Source organism: Podarcis vaucheri, assembly GCF_965113315.1.
Source record: "Podarcis vaucheri genome assembly, chromosome: 3".
NCBI lineage: Eukaryota > Metazoa > Chordata > Lepidosauria > Squamata > Lacertidae > Podarcis > Podarcis vaucheri.
In genome coordinates this window covers 25980012-26001222 of record NC_138761.1, presented here as the reverse complement: position 1 = coordinate 26001222, position 21211 = coordinate 25980012, and the positions used below count along the sequence as shown (strand labels likewise).

Sequence of the window (21211 nt, the reverse complement as noted above, 5' to 3'; positions counted from 1 at the left end):
TGTGAATGGGCAGAAGTTTTCTGCATATATCCACTTAGTAAGTCATTACTTAATATGGTCCCCACACAGCACTTGAAAAGGAACATGAATGAATGCTTTGGTAAACATGAAATGAAGGAGGTGGAGGAAAGCAAATCATAGCAGAGAGTCACTCAAGTTAAAGGTACTTTAGATAGAGAACCCAAATGAATAAGGCCTGATTCACACATTGTGCAGTTGTAAACCCACATTTGACACCAAATACATACACAAAAGTGAGACACAGCTAATTCTAGCTCCTTGGAATGTGTGCCTGAATGATACACATTTGAAAATGTAGAAAGCTAAGTTACAAAACATTTTAACCCTTATAGAATTCATTTGCATTATAAATGTATTAAAAGTATTCACCCTAAGCTACTGGGACAGAAACACAGAAACCAGGTTGATGACTTTGCACAAAAGAAATCAATAACTGTGAAGCGGCTTTAACTCAGACCTTTAAAAACCAGCCTGATGTAATAGATCTAAAATGAACACGGGCATTAAAAAAGAAAAAACTATAAAGCAGGAAAGTGTTTTTAAAAGAAAGAAAGAAAGAAAGAAAGAAAGAAAGAAAGAAAGAGAGTATTGAGTAATGTTTGTATAAAAGTTTCATTTTGTCCAAAGTTTTCACATAAAGATTCTAAAATGAAAAGGTAAATAAAAGCTTAGTAAGAAGTTAAGATATAATTTTACACTTTAAAAAAGTTTTTAGATTCTATTTAGATGATAGCCAAGTATAATAAACATATAAAAAGGCTAAGAAATAAGAATAGTAGTAGTAGTTCTTAAAGGTTATGTTGTTAATAAGCTGAAGAAAAATAGAATGTATATCCTAATAAAAGTTTAAAAGCAACATTTACAATAAAAACACTGCTTTCTTGGGGGGGGGGGTTAACAGGAAAGAATTAAACAAAAAGCACTTCACACCATAATAAGCCTTGAAATATTTTCACAAGCCTCGCTTGATTTATCTATTTTCAGAGTACGCAACAGAGGGCTTTGATCTAACCCAACACCAAGAAGCCAGATGAAACAACTGAAATCTTAAAATAGGAAGACTATAGAGATAAACTTGAAAGGATAGCATGACGTGCCGAGATAGTAAGCTTCTCCGGAAGCACAGAAAAGGACAGAAAATAAATTCTCACCGTTTCCCGATACCTATTCAATGACGGAGAAAAGTCGGCCTTCTGAGGAAGCAAATCTCAACGATGCTACAGCAGGAGGTGCTATTCTGGCAGAAGAGCAGCAGAAGATCTATTCTACTCCTTATTTTCCTCATCCCTGTACAGCAATTAGGCTTGCTTAGATTCTAAACCAGGGATAGAGGCCTAACTCCAATGGCTGTTGTGCTACTAAGTCCCATCAACCTCGTCAATTAATCTTGATGGATGAGTCTGATGAAAGCTAGAGTCCAACAACATACGGAGGGCCACAGAATCCCCACTACTGTTCTGCGCTGTCTGGTCTGAAGACTCAAGTCTTGTTGTTGTTGCTTAGTCGTTTAGTCGTGTCCGACTCTTTGTGTCCGACTCCCATGGACCAGAGCACGCCAGGCACTCCGCTCTTCCACTGCCTCCCACAGCTTGGTGAAAACTCAGTCTTAGACTAATTTAAAAAAGGTGGGGTGAGCACTGAAAAGGAAGGAGGGCAAAATAAACGTGGCAATCACAGAATTGTTATGTCTCCTTGCTGGGCTAAATCCCAGATGGGGGAGACCAGGGATGACCTTCAACTGAAGATTACAGGCCAGCCTTGCAGCAAAGTTCCTTTCAGCATGAAATCAGCTGCAGTTGCTTTGTGGGCAACTGTCTTTCTACGACAAGAGATGGGGAACCGTTTTCAGGGCAAGGGACCACATGCCAGTGCACAGTGAAGCAAAAGTAGATGGAGCATCAAATGTCAAGGTTACCTTTGCATTGTACGTAGGCCAGTGTCTACACACACTCACACCCCCTCAGTTTCCACCACCCAGCCAAGCAAGAGGCATTAAGAGAGTTCAAGACCACATAGTGGAAGAGTGCCCTATTTGCTCTCTGTTTTACACACAACACAGGAAACTCACCACTGTGATTGTGTGTGCGCGCCATGCAGCAAACAAGGTGCTGAGCAGGGAGGGACACAGCTATGGACAACCCGAGAAAGCTCCATCAATCATGGTGCCTGTCCATAAAAGCAAGCTTAGTGTGAGAGACTAGGGTGATGCCAGAAGGATCCAGGAATTCTCTTCGTTGTGAGATTATTTTGTGTGTGTGAGGGGCATGATTCTGTGAGTTTGTTTGGATCATGGATGAGAGCCAAGAGGCTGGGTGATTGGGAAATTGTGCCAGAAGGAACAGGAACAGATATCAGTATACATTTATTAGTAATTTGTATTTATCTTTTTATTATTGTGTGTGTGTTTTTGGTCAGATTTCTGGTTGCTGTTTTAGATTTCTGTGCACTGCTCTCTTTCTCTAGCAGTACAGTAGTGGTCTAAATAAATTAATAAACATAGATTCTAGTCAGACAAGAACAACTGGGGAAAGATGCAGTGACAGTACGGGGTTTAGCCTGGGGAGAGTTTAGAGGGGTCCTACCCAGTTCAAATGACCTCTCTTACTTGACTTACTTTATAATGACTTACTTGTGTGTTAAATGCACAGTAGTTACTGAAGAACTTACTGCTGCTTAAAAGGAAGACTCCAACACTCACACTTAAATTATAGCATTTTATCAATGGGAAAATGTAATCTTCCACCAAAAAACATATCCACATACAATCAGAAGGCAGTCAGTTGATGTAATGGTTGGCATGCTGCACTGGGACCTGGGAGGTCAGGATTCAAATCTGCACTCTGCCATGAAGCTCCCTGGGTGACATTGGCCCAGTCACTGGTCTTGTAGCCTAACCTACCTCACAGAGCTGTTGCTATTGTTTTTGTAAGTACCGTATTTTTTGCATCATAACACTCACTTTTTTCCTCCTAGAAAGTAAGGGGAAATGTCTGTGCATGTTATGGAGCGAATGCCTGCGGGTGGGGGGGGGGGATCTGCTGCAGTCGCGAGCAGAGGATCCATGGTTCCCCTTCCTTCCCTCCTCCGTGGTTACAAAGCATGGATCCACATGGATCCTCAGGATTTTTGCATTGGGCTACTCCAAACTCACTGTCAGATCACATGTCTGTGGCCACAGCATGAACCACAAAAATCATATATCCACTATTTCGTTTAGAATATTTTTTTCCTTGTTTTCCTCTTCTAAAAACTACGTGCATGTTATGGTCTGGTGCGTGTTATAGAGCGAAAAATACGGTATATTACAAAACAATATAAATGCAGAAATTGAAAAGAGAAGTGACTAATTTAACCCTCGCCGAGAGATTAAGTCTGCATCCAAATCTGAAGTCCACACAAGTCCACATCATAAATCCTTATTTTCACAGGTTCCTCAAAGGATAACCCCAAAAAATGATCAAAGCAACCTAGAATGCTGATATGAAGTCCTGTATAGTCATTCTTCACTGTATGCTTAATGAAGCAGTTTCATTCTACCGCAAAGAAGTCCTTTTGTTTTAAACCTTCTGCCCTTCTAAGTTTATTGGTGAGTTTCTAAACAAGTGCTGATTCCCAGACTTTATTATAACAATCCGTCAGAGGCTCCTTCCATATATCTCCAATACCTAGTTGCAATAAGTCTTGCTGTTAATAATACCCAACCATTGGTTTAAAGCATACACTTGCATCTTGATCACATCTTCTTTTAAAAAAGCCAATTCCAGGCATTAAACAAATCTTCCTCCAGTAATTTAGTGGATTTGCATCAAACACTTCATCCCAAGGAGGCCAGTTGGGGAAGTGGTTTGAATGCTGGACTAGGACTTGGGACTAATTCCTTCTGTTTATGCCATGAGGACGATGACATGCTAGTACCTGTGCTGAATGCTGGTAAATAGGCAATGCAACTCCCCCTTCCAACACCATTTTGTGAATTTGATGGTTTGTTTTTTTAACCAAGCTCTCACAAAGCTCTTTGAAGAAATCTCAGAAGCCGCTGTGGTACTGGGGTTACAGCAGCAATGGGCAGACTTTAGGTTTCTTTGATCTCCTTTGATATTTTCTGGAACCCCAATATTTACCAACAGGAGCCGGGAGCTGAATACTGTACACGCAAAGATTCAAAAACAAGGGTCCTTCTGAGCATATTCTGAGCCTAAAATTATGCTTTCAGTACCAGAACTGAAGTCAGTTCATGGTCCTCTTGCAGCACCTCTGGTTAGCACATCATTTCAGCAGCTGCATTTAGGTGAGGGAAATGTTTTATTCCTATTTGTGAGTCAGAAACCCTTTCTGGTCTACCCAGATTCCCTTACTGGTTTACCCAGATCCCTGTCTACCTTCTGCTTGACACTGCAAGTGTCAGACAAGAATTAGGGAGACCAAAGTTCAAATCCTCTTGCAGCCACAAGCCCCCCCCCCCAGTGACCTGAGACCAGTCACACAATCTCACAGCCTAACTCACCTCACAGGGATGTTGTGAGAGGATAGAATAGTGGGAGGGGGGGCAGCACCTGCACAAGAACCATGAACATCACCTCAAGTTCCTTGGAGGAAAGGCGAACAATTTGTTGGTTTGCTACATTTATATCTCGCCATTTCAATTTCTGCCCCCTTGCATTCTTCACAACGAATTCTTGGATGTTATGTCTGCTCTGTTTCCACAGCAGACACGTAGCCCTTTCAAGGTTAAAAGCTCTTATTCCACAGAAATTTATTCCTCTGCTTTACGCATTGGGTAAGATATCATCTCACTGGCACTGGTTATTCAGCACTAAGAATAATATAGGCTTTAAGACCAACACAAGAAATATCAGAGATTGGGTAATGTTTAAAGCTTTGGCCCTAACCACACTTATGTACCTAGGAACAAGCCCCTTGGGATTCAGTAAGTGCTGACTTCTCAGTAAACATGCTTAGGACTTGACTGCACATCATTTCTGTAGTATTTTAGTCTATCATCGAGTCCAGCAGTAGTAAGTTTTAATAAAAACTGATTAAATAGTTTAAGCTGCATAGCTAACACTTTGGGTTGTTTTCAGCTTGTGTGCATGCACTTTGCCTCTGCATTATTTTAACGATGCCAACCGCCAAAACTGCACAAGTCCCAACTTGATATTCTGCAAGCACATTTCAAGCCCTGAACCATATTTGACTTCAAATTGCTACATTAAAGGTAGAAAAAGAAATAACATCGTTTGGATTTGGCTTTTCAATTAGATCTCATTGCATTGTTTATGTTTTGAACCAACGTGTGAATTTGAAAGGAGCCTAAAATTTAACCTAACAGACAAATCCGTAAAAAAGAAATAAATACAATTTTATTACTTTGCTATAACTGGAAATCTTAGATCCCATTCTGGAGGGATTTTGCATTTCCAGTTAAGTTTGAAGCAAAACCAAGCCAATCCTTTTTTAAAACCTTCATCACTCAAAAACAACTTTTTTGAGGTAACGCTGCTTTTGTACTTTTCTCGTATACATTTGGTATTCAGCCAAAACATGGGATGTCAACACTTCAGAGGTGACAAAATAGAACAGTGCTTTCTTTTCTATGTCATTAGCAGCTGACTATGTACCACAATATTTATTTTGCTTCCCTATCTTTTCTGCAGTTTGAAGTAAACTTTTAGACCCAGCTACAGAAGGGAGAGCTGGGTGGTATGAACTTGGGACCCCAGCTCCCATCAGCCCCAGTTAAAATTACCAAAAAATCATATTAAAAGAAACTGCTTGCAGAAATGTGTACATCAGTCAAAACTACATACAGAAATGCATATAATAATTTGCATGTGTATTTTTTAAAAGAAAATGCACAAACTGCATTTTGTGATGGGGGGAATTAATATTGGCAGAATGACAGATCCTTCCATCCCTACTCAGTATAAAGGCAGCTTAAGTTCATCACATTTCATTTTTACCTGCAACACTCAAACTATGCCTCACATCTCTTAAGACAGCATTTCACACCTACTCTAGTGAGTTGTCCTACTTTAGTTCTGTGTTGCCAAGTACAGATGCCCTTACTTTATCAAAATAAAACCCTGGTGCAAGTAAAAGCCTATGAGTTCATTTCTCCTTTCCCGATAGCAACCTTTGGAATTCCTTCCCTTCCAAGCTATAATACTGATTATTTTTTATGAGTTGATTTGAATCTAAATAGCAAATCATTAATCAGCTTGGGGAGTCTTAGTCAATAGTAGCTTACGATGCCACAACTGCACAGGGTAACTTCCTAACTTTCATTTTAGTTATTAGCCATTGGACTTACAAACTGAACACTTTGGCTAAACAACCAACCACCAAATTTATTTTATATGCCCACTCACCCGTTCCAAAAAGGGTGTTCAATCTTGCCAGTAATTACTGCAAGGGAAATGTACACTCTATATAGAAAAACATCAGATCAATCAGAAGTAAACCAAAGTGGAATATATGCAGTAAAAGTCAGAGAGCCTAATTGTGTAACTGGTTTTCCTTTTACAGTCAACAGTCAATACACACGTGGAGACTGGCGAAATCCCAGCCACTGTTCAACTAGAATGGAGCACTCTGCTGTTGTCCACACACATTTTAAATTTTTGTGTTCCACCACAAAACTCTGCCTCTCATCATACGTAACTTTCAATAAACAGAAACTTCCCTTCGTTAAAACACCGCATAATGAAAATTCCCAACAGCACCAGGGTGAAAAACAAGATTGTAGCAGCAGAACTGCACATCATCTGCAGCATAATCTTAAACATTCGAACAGACACTTCAAATGCTCACCAGAACACTGAAGTCTTCACCTTGCTCCTGATATCCAATCAAGAGTAGGGCCTGACAAACTTCCCTCAGGAGGTAGTTTCACAACTTCTCTCAAGATTTGCATTCACTTATGCCAAGCAGCCTGACAACAAACAGCCCTAGTAATACAAGTTAGTGATGCCTTCAATTCTTAAGTAGAGGCTGCACAAGCAACTTTAAAACCTTTTTGTGTGAATGTCAGCTGAGGTGTTTCAAGGTCCCACATCAGACAAAGCAATAAGGAAGCCGGCAGGAATTCTGAAAATAACTACCCTAAGGGGACCATCAATTGCATATGTTATCTCAGTTTGGAGCCTTCTGACAACCTCTTGTGTATCGCTGTGTTTAATACCCTTTGCCTCACAATTCACCACCAACAATGTGTGTTGGAATTTTCTCCCCAGTGATTTATTTTTCCCCATAGAAAATCTTCTGTTTCCTAAGTTCATGACTAACCATGAAAGGGTGCCAACTTCAAATACAACACGAGGCGAGCTTAGCAGTTTCAAAGTTTTCAGCTTTGATTACTAAATGCAAGTAAAATCAGAGCTGTCAACTTTTCCCTTTTCTTCCGAGGAATCCTATTCGGAATAAGGGAATTTCCCTTTAAAAAAGGGAAACGTTGACAGCTATGAGTAAAATAGAAATGCTAACTTTTTTGTTACTTGTTGAAGACAAACCAAACCATCAGTGAACACTCAACATAAACATAAAACATAGCTATAACCATCTGTATTACAGAGCAAGTACATCATAAAGATGCTAAATTAAATCCCTCTCTAAGACACCACAAAATTTTCTGATGCAAAATGATTTTTTCCCAAGGCAGCTTACCCTAACACACAGAGGGAAATCTTCCAATTCAAAAATTTCCAGAAAAACCCGCAATACTTCAACTCGCCAAGAGTTGCTGCCAAGCTCTTGGAGTTTTCATATCAGTACAAGCTAATTTTGTTCATTTAATTTATAAATTACTTCCTAGAAAACATCCCAAAGTGCTTCAAAAATGTGTGTGTTTATAAAACACACTATTTCTAACCCAATGTAGATGAAAAAGGACAAAAACCTTCACTTAAAAGGTTTGCTGGAAAAGGACGATCTTCAATATGCACCAAAAGCAACAGAGATGGCACCTGTCTGATACATCATTGGAGGGAATTCCAAGATGTAGATGCCACAACACTAAAGGTCCAATTTCTGCATCAAATGGAATGGACCTCCTGATGAAATGGTATCTGAAGGAGTCCCTCTATCTGCAGAGCATAGTGATTGACTGGGTATATAAGGGGTGAGATGATTGTTTAGGTATCCTGTTCCCAAGCTGCACTGGGTGTTGTACACCAAAATCAGCACCTTCAACTAAGTCCAATAGAGGACTGCCAGTACAAGACTCTCAGCACTATGTAAGATGGAGGTGATAGTTGGCCCTTGCACTGAGCAGCTGAGCCACTGAATTTTGCACTCGGTGCATCTTCCAGACCAACCTCAGGGGTATCCCCACACAAAGCGCCTTTCAGTAGACCAAGATGGAAGTTGCCAGGGCATGGAACAACAATGCACACATTCAGCTATGAGTCAATGTCATAAACCAAGTAACATATGCGCACCTTTCCAACGTGGCCACACGCAGCGTAGAAACAGGGGTGGAAAATGCAAACAGCAGGTAAGAACATATGAACTGCCCATGGTACCTTTGACCAGGCATAGGCAAACTTGGCCCTCCAGATGTTTTAGGACTACAACTCCCATCATCCCTAGCTAACAGGACCAGTTGTCAGGGGTGATGGGAATTGTAGTCTCAAAACATCTGGAGGGCCAAGTTTGCCTATGCCTGCCTTAGACTAAGGGTCCATGCAGAGAAGGGTTGGCAAACCAAATGTGGCCCTCTGGACTTCTCTATTTGGCCCTTGGCACTTTCTCCAAGCCACACCTCCTCTCCCCAGGCCACACCCCTCTCTGGCCTTGATTGTTTTTCCCTCCCTGGATTGTGTCCTTCAACTCTTGGTGTTTGCCTCTTGCTTGTCTGAATGGAGATAGAAGTGCCCACTACATGAAAGCAAAATTTAGAGTCACTGCTCTGCCTGCTTTTGCCTCTGGCTCCACCTACAATTGGCATGTTGCCCTGAGAAGGTTGCTCAGAATAGAATGTCAAAAAAAAAGGTTCCCCAATCCTGACGCAGAGCCCTGATCCAGCATGAACGATCCATATCTTAGTGCCTGCCCACATTCTTCTACATTCCACATTGCAGACTTCCTCAAATGCACACGTAGTTGCATTCTCAAGTGCTTAGCATACTACAACGAAGCAGCAAACTATGTTTAACTTGTGACGATACATGACATGCCCCTAGCTTGCATGTTCCCTGACTTCCAGTTTTGTGGCAAATTATAGGTTGCCATTACATCTGAACTAAGCAAAAACTATGGGGTGCTTTTTTTAAAAAAAAAATCACCATCACCATCAAATTTAGATTCCACCTTTCCTCCACAAAGTTCAAGGTAAAGTACATGGTTGTTCCTCTCCCCATCCAAGCTGGTGGCCAGGCCATCACTATATCTTACAAGCAGACAAAAATACTGAAATTTTTACAAGACATAAAGTCATAAAATTGTAGAGTTTGAAGGCACTGTGAGGATCATCTAGTATTACAGCTGTCAATGCAGCTGTCAAATATGGGGATCGATCTTGCCCATGCCAATGCGAACTCCACAAATATAGTTCTTTAAAGACACTCTCTTGAGAATTATATATAGATAAAATCACTTTTGTTAAGGCTGAAATCCTAACCCCACTTCTTGAATTCAATAGCGCTTGTTTCTGAGTATACATTTTTGGATTCCGCTACAAACTTTTCCCTCATCTAATTAGCTGCCTTTACTATTGAATTTTCTTAGTATAATGAGGTCTCTTGGGCAAATGTATGTTAAATGTCATAGCATGGTGTATAGTTCTTATATATTTTTAAAGCACATAACACTACAGTGGTACCTCGGGTTACAAGCACTTTGGGTTACAGACTCCACTAACCTGGAAGTAGTACCCCAGGTTAAGAACTTTACCTCAGGATGAGAACAGAAATCATGCTAGTCTAGCGGGATACCTCAGGTTAAGAATGGTTTTAGGTTAAGAACAGGCCTCCGGATCAAATTAAGTATGTAACCAGAGGTACCACTGCATGGCACAATGAAGGAATACTGTAGACCTAGCCTGAGCAGCAACCCCCAATACAGCATCATGCAAGACTTTGTAGGCCAGGGATGGGGAATCTGTAAGCCTCTTGATGTTGCTGGACTACAACGCCCATCATCCTTGACCACTGCCCGTGCTGACTAGGGCTGACGGGAGCTGGGAGTCTAACAACATCAAAAGGGCCACTGGTTCTCCAATGCAGCCTGCTTCATGCAGGAAATCCAAAGCAACAGCCGGAGGAGCAAGGACAATTGCAGACCTCAGAATACACCAAGGTGGCTGGGGAAGGCACATTGCAGAGAAGGACTCATGCCACTACCCAGAGAAGGAAGAGACCTTAACAGATTGGAGACCTAGACCCAAACTAACAAAATGAATTTCAATAGGGACAAATGAAACGTTTTGTACTTGGGAAGGAAGAACCAGATGCACAAACCTAAGATGGGGGCACCTGGCTTACTGGAAACACATGTGAAAAGGACATTGGGGTCTTAGTGGACTCCAACCTTAACCTGAGTCAAGAGTGTGATGCAGCAACCCAAAAAGCTAATGCTATTCTAGGCTGCATCAACAGAAGTATGTCCATAATCTTTGACAGGCTTCCTCAACCTCGGCCCTCCAGATGTTTTGGGCCTACAACTCCCATGATCCCTAGCTAGCAGGACCAGTGGTCAGGGATGTGGGAATTGTAGTCTCAAAACATCTGGAGGGCCGAGGTTGAGGAATCCTGATCTTTGAGAATTCTTGGGAGACAGGTGAGGTCCCCGCAGACTAGAAGTGGGCTAAAAAAATTCCTGCACTGCAGGGGGTTGGACTGGATGACCCTTGTGGTCCCTTTCCATCACTACAATTCCATAATTCTACCCAGTTGGGAACATAGGAAATTGCCATACTGAGTCAGTCCACTGGTCCATCTAGCTCCATACTGTCTTATTTGACTGGCAATGGCTCTCCAGGGTTTCAACCCTACCTGGAGATACACAGGATTTAAGATGGCATATTTTGCACACAAGGCAGATGCTCTGCTATAATAGTATATAATAATAATAATTTCTTATTTATACCCCGCCCATCTGGCTGGGTCTCCCCAGCCACTCTGGGCGGCTTCCATAAAAACCAAAAATACAGTAAAATATCACACGTTAAAAACTTCCCTGAACAGGGCTGCCTTAAGATGTCTCCTGAAAGTCAGGTAGTTGTTTATCGCTTTGACATCTGCTGGAAGGGCGTTCCACAGGGCGGGCGCCACTACCGAGAAGGCCCTCTGCCTGGTTCCCTGTAGCTTTGCTTCTCGCAATGAGGGAACCGCCAGAAGGCCCTCGCTGGACCTCAGCGTCCGGGCAGACTGATGGGGGTGGAGACGCTCCTTCAGGTATACTGGACCGAGGCCGTTTAGGGCTTTAAAGGTCAGCACCAACACTTTGAATTGTGCTCGGAAACGTACTGGGAGCCAATGCAGGTCTTTCAAGACCGGTGTTATATGGTCTCGGCGGCCGCTCCCAGTCACCAGTCTAGCTGCCGCATTCTGGATTAGTTGTAGTTTCCGAGTCACCTTCAAAGGTAGCCCCACGTAGAGTGCATTGCAGTAGTCCAAGCGGGAGATAACCAGAGCATGCACCACTCTGGCGAGACAGTCCGCAGGCAGATAGGGTCTCAGCCTACGTACCAGATGGAGCTGGTAAACAGCTGCCCTGGACACAGATTTGACCTGTGCCTCCATGGACAGCTGTGAGTCCAAAATGACTCCCAGGCTGCGCACCTGGTCCTTCAGGGGCACAGTTACCCCATTCAGGACCAGGGAATCCTCCACACCTGCCCGCCTCCTGTCCCCCAAAAACAGTACTTCTGTCTTGTCAGGATTCAACCTCAATCTGTTAGCCGCCATCCATCCTCCAACCGCCTCCAGACACTCACACAGGACCTTCACCGCCTTCACTGGTTCTGATTTAAAAGAGAGGTAGAGCTGGGTGTCATCCGCATACTGATGAACACCCAGCCCAAACCTCCTGATGATCTCTCCCAGCGGCCGCATGTAGATGTTGAAAAGCATGGGGGAGAGGACAGAACCCTGAGGCACCCCACAAGTGAGAGCCCAGGGGTCTGAACACTCATCCCCCACCACCACTTTCTGAACACGGCCCAGGAGGAAGGAGCGGAACCACTGTATAACAGTGCCCCCAGCTCCCAGCCCCTCAAGACGGTCCAGAAGGATGCTATGGTCGATGGTATCAAACGCCGCTGAGAGATCCAGCAGAACTAGGAAACAGCTCTCACCTTTGTCCCTAGCCCGCCGGAGATCATCAACCAGTGCGAACAAGGCAGTTTCAGTCCCATGATGAGGCCTGAATCCCGACTGGAAGGGATCCAGGCTTCCAATCCTCTTAGGACGTGTATTTCCTACCCCTGACAATATTTGCTGCCCTCAGTGAACTCATTCCAATTGGTCAACACCAGTGGTTCCTAAAGTAAATGATACCACCCCTAGTAGGTGGGATTACCCAGAGGTGTAAATGACTCTCAGACTTTTGAAAGCTGGTATCATTGGACCAAGCTCATCACTTTTGCTGAATTGATTGTGCTAAATAGTTTTGATTGGATTTTGAATAAATGTGCAATTAATTGAATTTTATTTTGTTATTATCTTCCTTAGTGGGTCCTGCAAACCTGAATAATGCCTTTTTACAGGGTAAGGTGGGGGGCACTGGAGATTCGTTTATGGAACCAATGGGGTGGTGGCCCCCCAAAATTTGGGAATCACTGGTCTACACCTGGATGTGGTGCCAGAGCGGAACACAGGACTCACAATGTCTTCTAATCTTTTCAGCTACAGAACAAGTGAATGTGGATGCCAGCCACAATCTGCCTTATTTCAAAGCGAATTAAAATTGCAGAGATGTGCTGAAAAACTACAGTGAACGATTCATTTTGTCAGACACACGTGGATCTCACAAAATCAAGCGCATCGTTCAGTTTTGCTTTAAATGCAAAATTGAGGGTTTACAAGCAAATGCCTTTGAAATGCACAGTGTCGTTGCTATTATTTTATGTATAAGCTTTTCTTATCATAAAAAAAAGCATTAACTTTTGCACAGGAAAAGCTTTCTCCAAAAAGGGGAAAATCTAGTTCTGCATATATAGGACCTGCACGTGCCATAAGGCGGCTAGGGAATGAAGCAGCCACAGCCTTTGCTTACAGTGTGGTTGTGTGCAATGCACAGCAAACACAGTGCCAATGAGACCCCATCCACCATCTTTATCTGCCCAGAGGCATATCTGAGCTATGCTGAGCACACTAAGCATTTTAAGCACTAAGTATTTTAAGTACCCTGCAGTGCCCCTAACATCCGATGCTAATACAACACAATGCCTGGGTGTATTACTGAAAACGTTTCCCCCAAAAAATTCAAAAATTAAATGAATTTCAAACCAACCAAGTGGCTGGTAATCCATTCCCACAAGAGGTAGTGTGTCAAACTTTCACGTCCTTCAAAGTCTTGGAAGCTTGAGAGAGGCTACTTGGTGGTACCTGCTACATATCCCACCATGTTTTTGTTAAATCTTTACAGAACTTATAAAGAAGTACACAACTTGAGGTGGTTTCCAATATGGATACCACCTACAGTCAAATAAACAGTTTGTTTAATCAGCTAAACAACATTTAATAAACTTAAAAGGTATCACAGATAAATCACGCAAAACATATTCTTTTAGCAAGCATTGATCATTGTTGCTAGAAGTACTTACGCAAAGGAGAAAATGCCACTTTTAATCTATTAAAAACTCAACTGATTTATCGACTTCCTTTGATCAGATAAGCGCCCTAGATTCCAGTGGTTCAATTCCAAAGAAACAGGTGCAGAAACAGATATTTCTAGAAGCAATGCTCTGTCTCCTAAACTCAAGCCAAGCCTGTGAGACACTGCACATGCTCAGGGACACTCTTAGTAAGAAAGCTTTTAAGGGTTCACAGTGCTTCAAGTGCACATTCTCAATAACTATCTCAATATTATGATTTTTTATGAACAGCGCTTATGAAGTCTTATTATCACTGTATTGCAAACGTGGAGATGGACAGAAAAACAGCAACTTACCCAATGGGGTGGCTGAGAGATAGGAGCTTAGCTTAGGCCATACAACAAGTTTGTGGGTAAGCTACCATTTGAGCCAAAAACTTCCTGCTCATAACTCACTCTTTGCTATCAGGGGTACAGCAGCTCTCATCATTGTTATTTAATTTATTTTTACATTTACAACTCCCCATTTCCTCTAAAGACTTCGAGGTGGCATACATGATTCTCCTCATTTTATGTTTGCCTTTCATAGTGGACGGGGGATTTGAACCTTCATCTCCCAAGTCCTAGTCCAACGCTCTAACCACTACACTACACCACCACACTTATTACTTCTCACACTCATACATACACACTCTTTCCAAAGAGGAGTAGTACTCGGGTCAAAGCATGGTGAAGCCTGGCAATTTTCTTACATCCACCCATGCACACAAAAGCAGACCCCCCAAAAGGTGTAGTTGGGCTCATGCCTCAACTGTTAACATCAACACCTTACATTTAAAACAACCTTATATCCTCTTTGACACTAAAGGAAAGTGACTGTATATCCTTAACAAACTATAGTTCCCAGGATACTTTCCCGGGACTCTGATTTATATAGCAACCCTGAACATGTTCAGAACATATACCTTCACCGACTTCCAAATTGCTTCCCAGCCAGATTCAAAATGCTGATTTTGACATAGAAAACCTTAAGATGGCTTGGGAAATGAAGAACGCCCCCCCATGCACCTGTACCCATGCCCCAAAGTCCTCTACAAAGACCTTTCTCCAAGCGCCCTCTCAAAGAGGGGCTCCAAAGCGGCTGGACCACTGTGTCTGGCGGCGATAGAGAAACATGGAGACCAGAGTAGAGACACATTGCATCTGAACAACTGCTTACCATACAATATGTGAATAAACCTTGCAATACCTCTGCAACAAAACAGTCAGAGCCTGTACTTTTTGCATTTATTATTATTAATTAGTTAAATCTGTATACCACTCTATACCCACAATTCTAAGGGCAGTTACATCATAAAATCACAATATAGAATCACAAAATACATAATAAAAATAAAAGCAACCCAATAAACAACCTACAGTGGTACCTCAGGTTAAGTACCTAATTCGTTCCGGAGGTCCGTTTTTAACCTGAAACTGTTCTTAGCCTGAAGCACCACTTTAGCTAATGGGGCCTCCTGCTGCTGCTGCGCCGCCAGGGCACGATTTCTGTCCTCATCCTGAAGCAAAGTTCTTAACCCGAGGTAATATTTCTGGGTCTGTAACCTGAAGCGTCTGTAACCTGAAGTGTATGTAACCCGAGGTATCACTATACTTCCCCCTACCTTTTAAAAGGGCATTGGATGTCAATCAGCCAAAGGCCTTCTTAATGAGAAATGTTTACACCTGGCACCTAAAAGTCTGTAACGAAAGCGCCAGCAGAACCTCCCTGGGAAGAAAACTCCTTAAACGGAGAGCCACTGCAGAAAAGGCCTGTTCTCGTGTTGCCTCCCTCCAGACCTCTCCTGGAGGAGGCACACGACGAAGAGCCTCAGAAGATGATCTCAGGATCTGGGTAGGTTCATTTGGAAAGCATTTCGTTTCCCTCTAAAACTCAATGCTTAAAATGTCACTCCCTAAAAAGAAAAATGCCCCACCCCAATCACTGGTGCACATGTTTGGTAACCAACCCTGACGATTCATGCAGCTGATGGAAGTAGACTAGTTCCACCAAGACTCAGGCCAGGATGGGGAACCTACCAGGGCCACATTCACTTCCAGGCTTCCTTTCAGTAGCCCAGAAGCAAAAATGGAAGGGGCAACAAACACAAGTTCTTTTTTTTTTTTAATTATATTTTTATTAGTTTTACAAAACAAACACAAGTTCTACCTTCTTTGTACAGTAGGCTAGTTTCTCTACATCCAAATCTAGCTTCCATTCAGGAAGGAATTCAGCAGGAATTGAAGGACACCATTTTCTAGCCACACAAAAATACCTTGGTTTCCAACCTCTGGCTCAGGCCATAACAACCCTTAAGGAATTCCTAACCTTTAAGGTTAGTCTTGAAGGTGCCACAAGAGTGGGTTGGTCTTGGTCTTCTAAAAATGGAGATCTAGCTCCACGCTCCAATCCTAAACACACTAAGCAGTTAAGTCCTATTGATCACAGTGGGACTAACTTCTGAGCAGGGATGCAGGTTTGCTGTTGACCACAATGCTCCACCAGCTTTTTAGTAAACACTGCAGATTATATCACATTGACAACTACTAGACAGCTGGCAAGAGATTCCAAACCAATTAGGCACACGGTTTCCCCCACATTAATATACTTTAATCTCATAGCCAAGAACCACATTCACACTATGCATCTGGAAACCTACAAACTGACTCTGGAGTATTTTAAACCAGGGCTGACGTATGATTAAAGACACCTTAGACGATTAATTAATAAAAAAAACTGCTTATGAATTAAAACAAAAGAAAAACAGGCATATTTTGCTTTTAAGCTTAATGCTCATAGGCACAATTCAGGGATGAATATGCAAGAAAAGGACAAGTGGCTTTTCTAACATGGAGCCCAGTTGCCTACAATTTCATACATATTTGTTTTAAAAATAATTAAACATTCTGTTTAAAATAAACTGCTACCAGGTTAACCCAGACAACTTTTGTGGGTGGTCAAAGGGTATTTTTTTAAACTGACTAATCAATGAAAAGTTGCAGATCTCATTTTAACCTCTTGGGTGAAGCATGTGAATCCTGCATTAACCCAAATTACACAAGCAGATATGGATTCTGTTCATGCAACGCTCTCGGAGTCAAGACTCTGGAAACAAGGAAAATATAGATGGTCTCAGTACCGGCCTTGCATATTCCCCTTCTCCGGTTGCTATATTTTTATATGAAACACAACCGCAACACACAACCGTATTCATTTATGGGCTTTTTCAGGCACTGACTCATCTCTGGTTTTGTTTTTTTTAAAATGCATCCATCTTACTTTAAGTGCCTCTTTCCTTTTGATGAATGCTAAGCGAGCGCTACGGGGAAAGAAAGCATGGGTGTGCGGGCTTAGGGAGTGGCCAAGATGCAAATCTCTCGCTTTCTAATTTCCCACCGACTGGGAGCAGGTAGGTAAGGAAGCGTGTGCGATCCGCCGTTGCCAGATCCTCGCATATGGTTCTCTTGCCACACCGCGGGCAGCTCCCTGTACACGCACTCGATTTAAAAGATCACGCTGCCCTCTTCCCGCCCCACCTCCCGCAGTGCGAGGACTCGCCTCGATCCGATTTAAAATAACGCGGCCTTGCACCTTACTTAAGGAAGCACGCAGCCAGGGGGACATTTATTTATAATAAAATAATAATCATAATAATAGCCAGGCTTAATGATCTCCTTTTTCTCTCTCTCCTTCTGCTGGGATATCTTGCAGGAAGGAGAAGGAGACAGGGAGGGCCTCGCCCACTCAGTCCTACATACCGAAAGTGAGTGAACTTGCAAACTTAAAAAAAAGAAGAAAAAGTTGAGTTTGCAAGCTCCGTGCAAGAATGGAAGTTGTTAAGCGTTTTGCCTACCTGGTGCCAAGTCTGCAACAAGTGCATGCAGGGTCCGTGTGGGCGCAGTTTTTAATACATATAATGGATCTATATTGTGCAGCGACGGGGCAATTGCAATTTTAATTTATTACTGAGCTGCTATTTACTCGGGTCCTACTTTGCTTACAGTACAAGCTCTTGCTGTAAACAAATATCGCTCCGCCAGGAAATATATACTTGCATATCTACACGCAACCCCGCCGCCTCCGCCCCCTCTTCTCCCCCCACCCACCCACCCCCTGTGCAATGCACCCTCCTCCCCTCCGCGACTGTACAGGGGGGAGAGAGGTGGAAATAACTAATCTTCGCTCTTTCCCAAGCCCACGCCAGGAGGAGAAGCTCAAGGGAGCTGGACTTACCTTGTGCATGAAATTCCTTGCATGCCACTTTAGGGTGGGGGCTCTGCCCCCCCTCTCTCTTAATCTCTGGTGCAAAATCCCCGTGTCAGCAAAACGCTGTCAAATTATTTTCGTGCAAAAGAAGGGGGGGGGGAGAGAAAGCAGAAGCAAAAAGGGGAGGAGGCTAGGAGAGAAAATCGAATCACTCCGCCGAGATGGGTCTGGTCCTGAGTTTGCAAACCAGGAAGTAAGGTGTCAGTGGCGGCAGTTAGTAGCAGAGCGCGGAACCCTTCGCCGGGGTCTCCTGTCTTAAGGAGTGACCTGCGGGCTGGGAGCAAACTCCGGCAATTTAGCGGCGTGTCTTCCTGGGGTTTTCAGTAGGGAGGGTGTTCTCTCTCTCTCTCTCTTTTGCACTGCCCCACTCGTTTCCCTTTTCTAAGGGCTGCAGTTCCCATGCAGCAGGTACGGAGGACAAACCCACCTCCCCATGCGCTGCTGCCTGTCCGAGCTGTCGGCGGCGCCCCGGGCCAGCTTCCCGGGTGGCGAGCAGCAATTGCACTCGGGGGCCAAGAGATCCCCGGTGACGCTCCAGGCTCGGGGTGTGCAAACATACACACACACACCCTGCGTGCATGGCGCGCCGTTTCCTCGTCCCCTGCTTCGTAACTCGGATCTTTCTTGAATCCGAGCAGAGTTGGGCGGAGGGCGGGTTCCATTTCTGCAAAGGAGCCGAGGAGGAGGAGGGTGCGTTTGAAACATCCTGGAGGAGGCACGCGGCCCGATCCGACGCGTGTTTGCTCGGAAATGAAGCCTGCAGTATTTATCGGGGCTTATAAGACTGTGCTCCCCCCCCCCCGCAAAACAAACACACCCGAAGCCCTATATATGGATGTCTTGAGACTGTGATCCTGGCAGCAAGCCCCATTCACACGGCGACTCGCGAGGAAACGTCCACAGGATCGCGCTGCAAGAAAGCGCCCTGGGGAGTTTGGCTTTGTGCCCGCCCCCTCCCTTGTCGGGGAGACGCAGGAAGACAGTGCCGCTTCGCAGCAGGGTGTGGGCTCCTCGTACTGTACGCTTCCCCGCCACCCTCCCACCCCTAACGCCATGACTGCAAAACGTGGGGAGGTGGGTGGGGGGACTCCTCCTGGGAGCGCCCCCCGCTGGCTTGTGATTGGCGCAGCGCTCCGACGTGAGCCCGCGGGCGGTGCTCTCTCCCCGCCTCCCTTCCCCAGCACTTCTCAGAAAAGAAACTTGCAGTATTCGTCGCAGTCAGATGGCTCTCCATTTTCATTATTATTTTTTGGCAAGCAGTCGCGGGTTAAAAAGAGCGCTTGTGTGCGCAAGACGTTTATTACTGACTAAGGTTGCCAGCGTCTTCTTTCCCCCCTCTTTAAGGCTCCTGTGCCTTTTGCAGTAGAGTGGCAAGCAGCGTGTGTGTTTTTTAAGTGGGGGAGGGGGAGCTTTGCCTATACGTATTGGCATCAGCATGCTGGGGAAGGCTTAGTTCTTGGTTGTCAAGCCTGCCGTTAACGGCACAGGAGCCAAGCTGCGAGGGGAAGTTGGCAACCTTGCGGTGTGTTTGCATGACTTAGCCGCCGTTGGATGTGCTTCTGGCTAGTAACTTAGATCTGAGTTCCATGCATGCGTGTTCATTATTTCATGATCTTCCTGTTCAAATGAACCTTTGCAGGTATAAGCTCAGCTCAGATAGCATCAAATGCAATACGTTACAGGGGACTTGATTTGCTACATCCAGCGCATTCATAAAACGTCCACTATTAAACTGTAAACGTGGCACTGGCAGTATATTTGTGATGGAAGATCCAAGAGTTTGAATCCTTTCCCTGCTAGCATGCCTGAAGGTGTCAGATCCGGAATGAGTTGTGTGACCAGTTTTGATGCAAGGAAGGAGGAGTTGGGTGGAGTGAGCTAAGCAAATGCAATGTCACTGTTTGGTGGCAGGAGTGGGATCCATCAATAAACACTGCAGGGTGAGGGGTCCTCTCTCCCTAAATAGGCGCACTCATAGCTGTCAACTGTCCCTTATTTGGCGGGAAACTTCCTTATCCCAGCGCCATGTCCCACTGCTGTCCCTTATTGATGATGTCCCTTAAATTTCCCGGGTTTCAAAGGAAGCAGCTCTTCTCCCTCCCTCCCTCCCTGCCGGTCAGGGAGGAGGGAGGCTCCAACTGTGTTGCTTGGCTGCGTTGCTCACCCAATAAGGAGTCTAAGAACGACTGGGGGGTGGAGCTTGCATGCCTTGTGCGGATCAAATCGGCCGCATTGCCTGGGGACTCGCCTTTGCTCAGCACTTCCCAGCAGAGAGGTGATGGTGGCTTCCTTGCTGCATCCCCTTTGCCGGGTTGCTGCGCTGTGGGAACCACCGCTTGAGGCTTCGTTTGGCTGCTGGCTGGGCTTTCTGCCTTTGGGTCAGAAGTTGAATATACCAGTGCCCGGAAAATTCCTTATTTTGGCTGCTGATCCCTTATTTTCGAGGCTGCTGGTCCCTTATTTTCAAATCTGTAAGTTGACAGCTATGGGTGCACTCATGTTCACCCAGCCATTTCCTCCAAGCGGAGTAAGGCCATTCCCACCCACCCCCAACTGATGCTCAACTTTCCAGGGCTACTTAGCTTGGACAATCTGGTGGAGGGATTGTCTCATTAGGCTTCCTTTCTTTTTCATTGTACATACTTCTGAAAACTTCTGATGCTTTCCTCTTGTGGGCTCATTTTGGCTCCCCTTCAGTCAGCAACCCAGTGAAAGGGAGGGTTGTTTTGTATCCCAAACCTTGCTCTGGATAATCATCTCAAGAATCACTGTTATTATTGATCTAAAACATTTTTAACTTCACTCTTGAGCCAAAAAAGCTCCTGGAGTGTTTACACAAAAGAAAAGAGATATGGAATCAAGTCTTACTGTGTTAATTAGGGCTTCCTTGCAGGTAAGTAGGTAGAAGATTGCAACCTTGGTCTCATAGCAGCCCTGTGAAATAGGTCAGTCTGACATACTCAAAACCACAACATGATCTCATTTGAAGGCTATTTCACTCATACAAAAACTAAGCAGGGTTTTGTCAGCAAGCAGACTCTGGTAGGAGTACCCACCCGTGTGATCTACACCTTTGCCGCATTCACACTACAGGGGGCCCAAGTTGGAATTCGAACCCGGCTTCCTTGTATC

The 21211-nt window shown here is 44.2% G+C and overlaps 1 protein-coding gene across 9 annotated transcripts in view; it reads right to left on the bottom strand.

Annotated features, from left to right (window-relative positions):
• The window catches only part of TRERF1 (transcriptional regulating factor 1), an 83567-nt gene extending 64532 nt beyond the window's left edge, over positions 1–19035 (bottom strand). For 4 of the 9 annotated variants that reach the window (XM_082217310.1, XM_082217309.1, XM_082217311.1 and 1 more), the window contains exon 1: positions 18047–19035. The gene's annotated coding sequence lies outside the window, so the exon portion shown is untranslated. The remainder of the gene's footprint in view (positions 1–18046) is intronic. The other 5 variants (XM_082217306.1, XM_082217314.1, XM_082217313.1 and 2 more) reach the window with 3 other exon arrangements.
• Positions 19036–21211: the final 2176 nt, after the last annotated feature.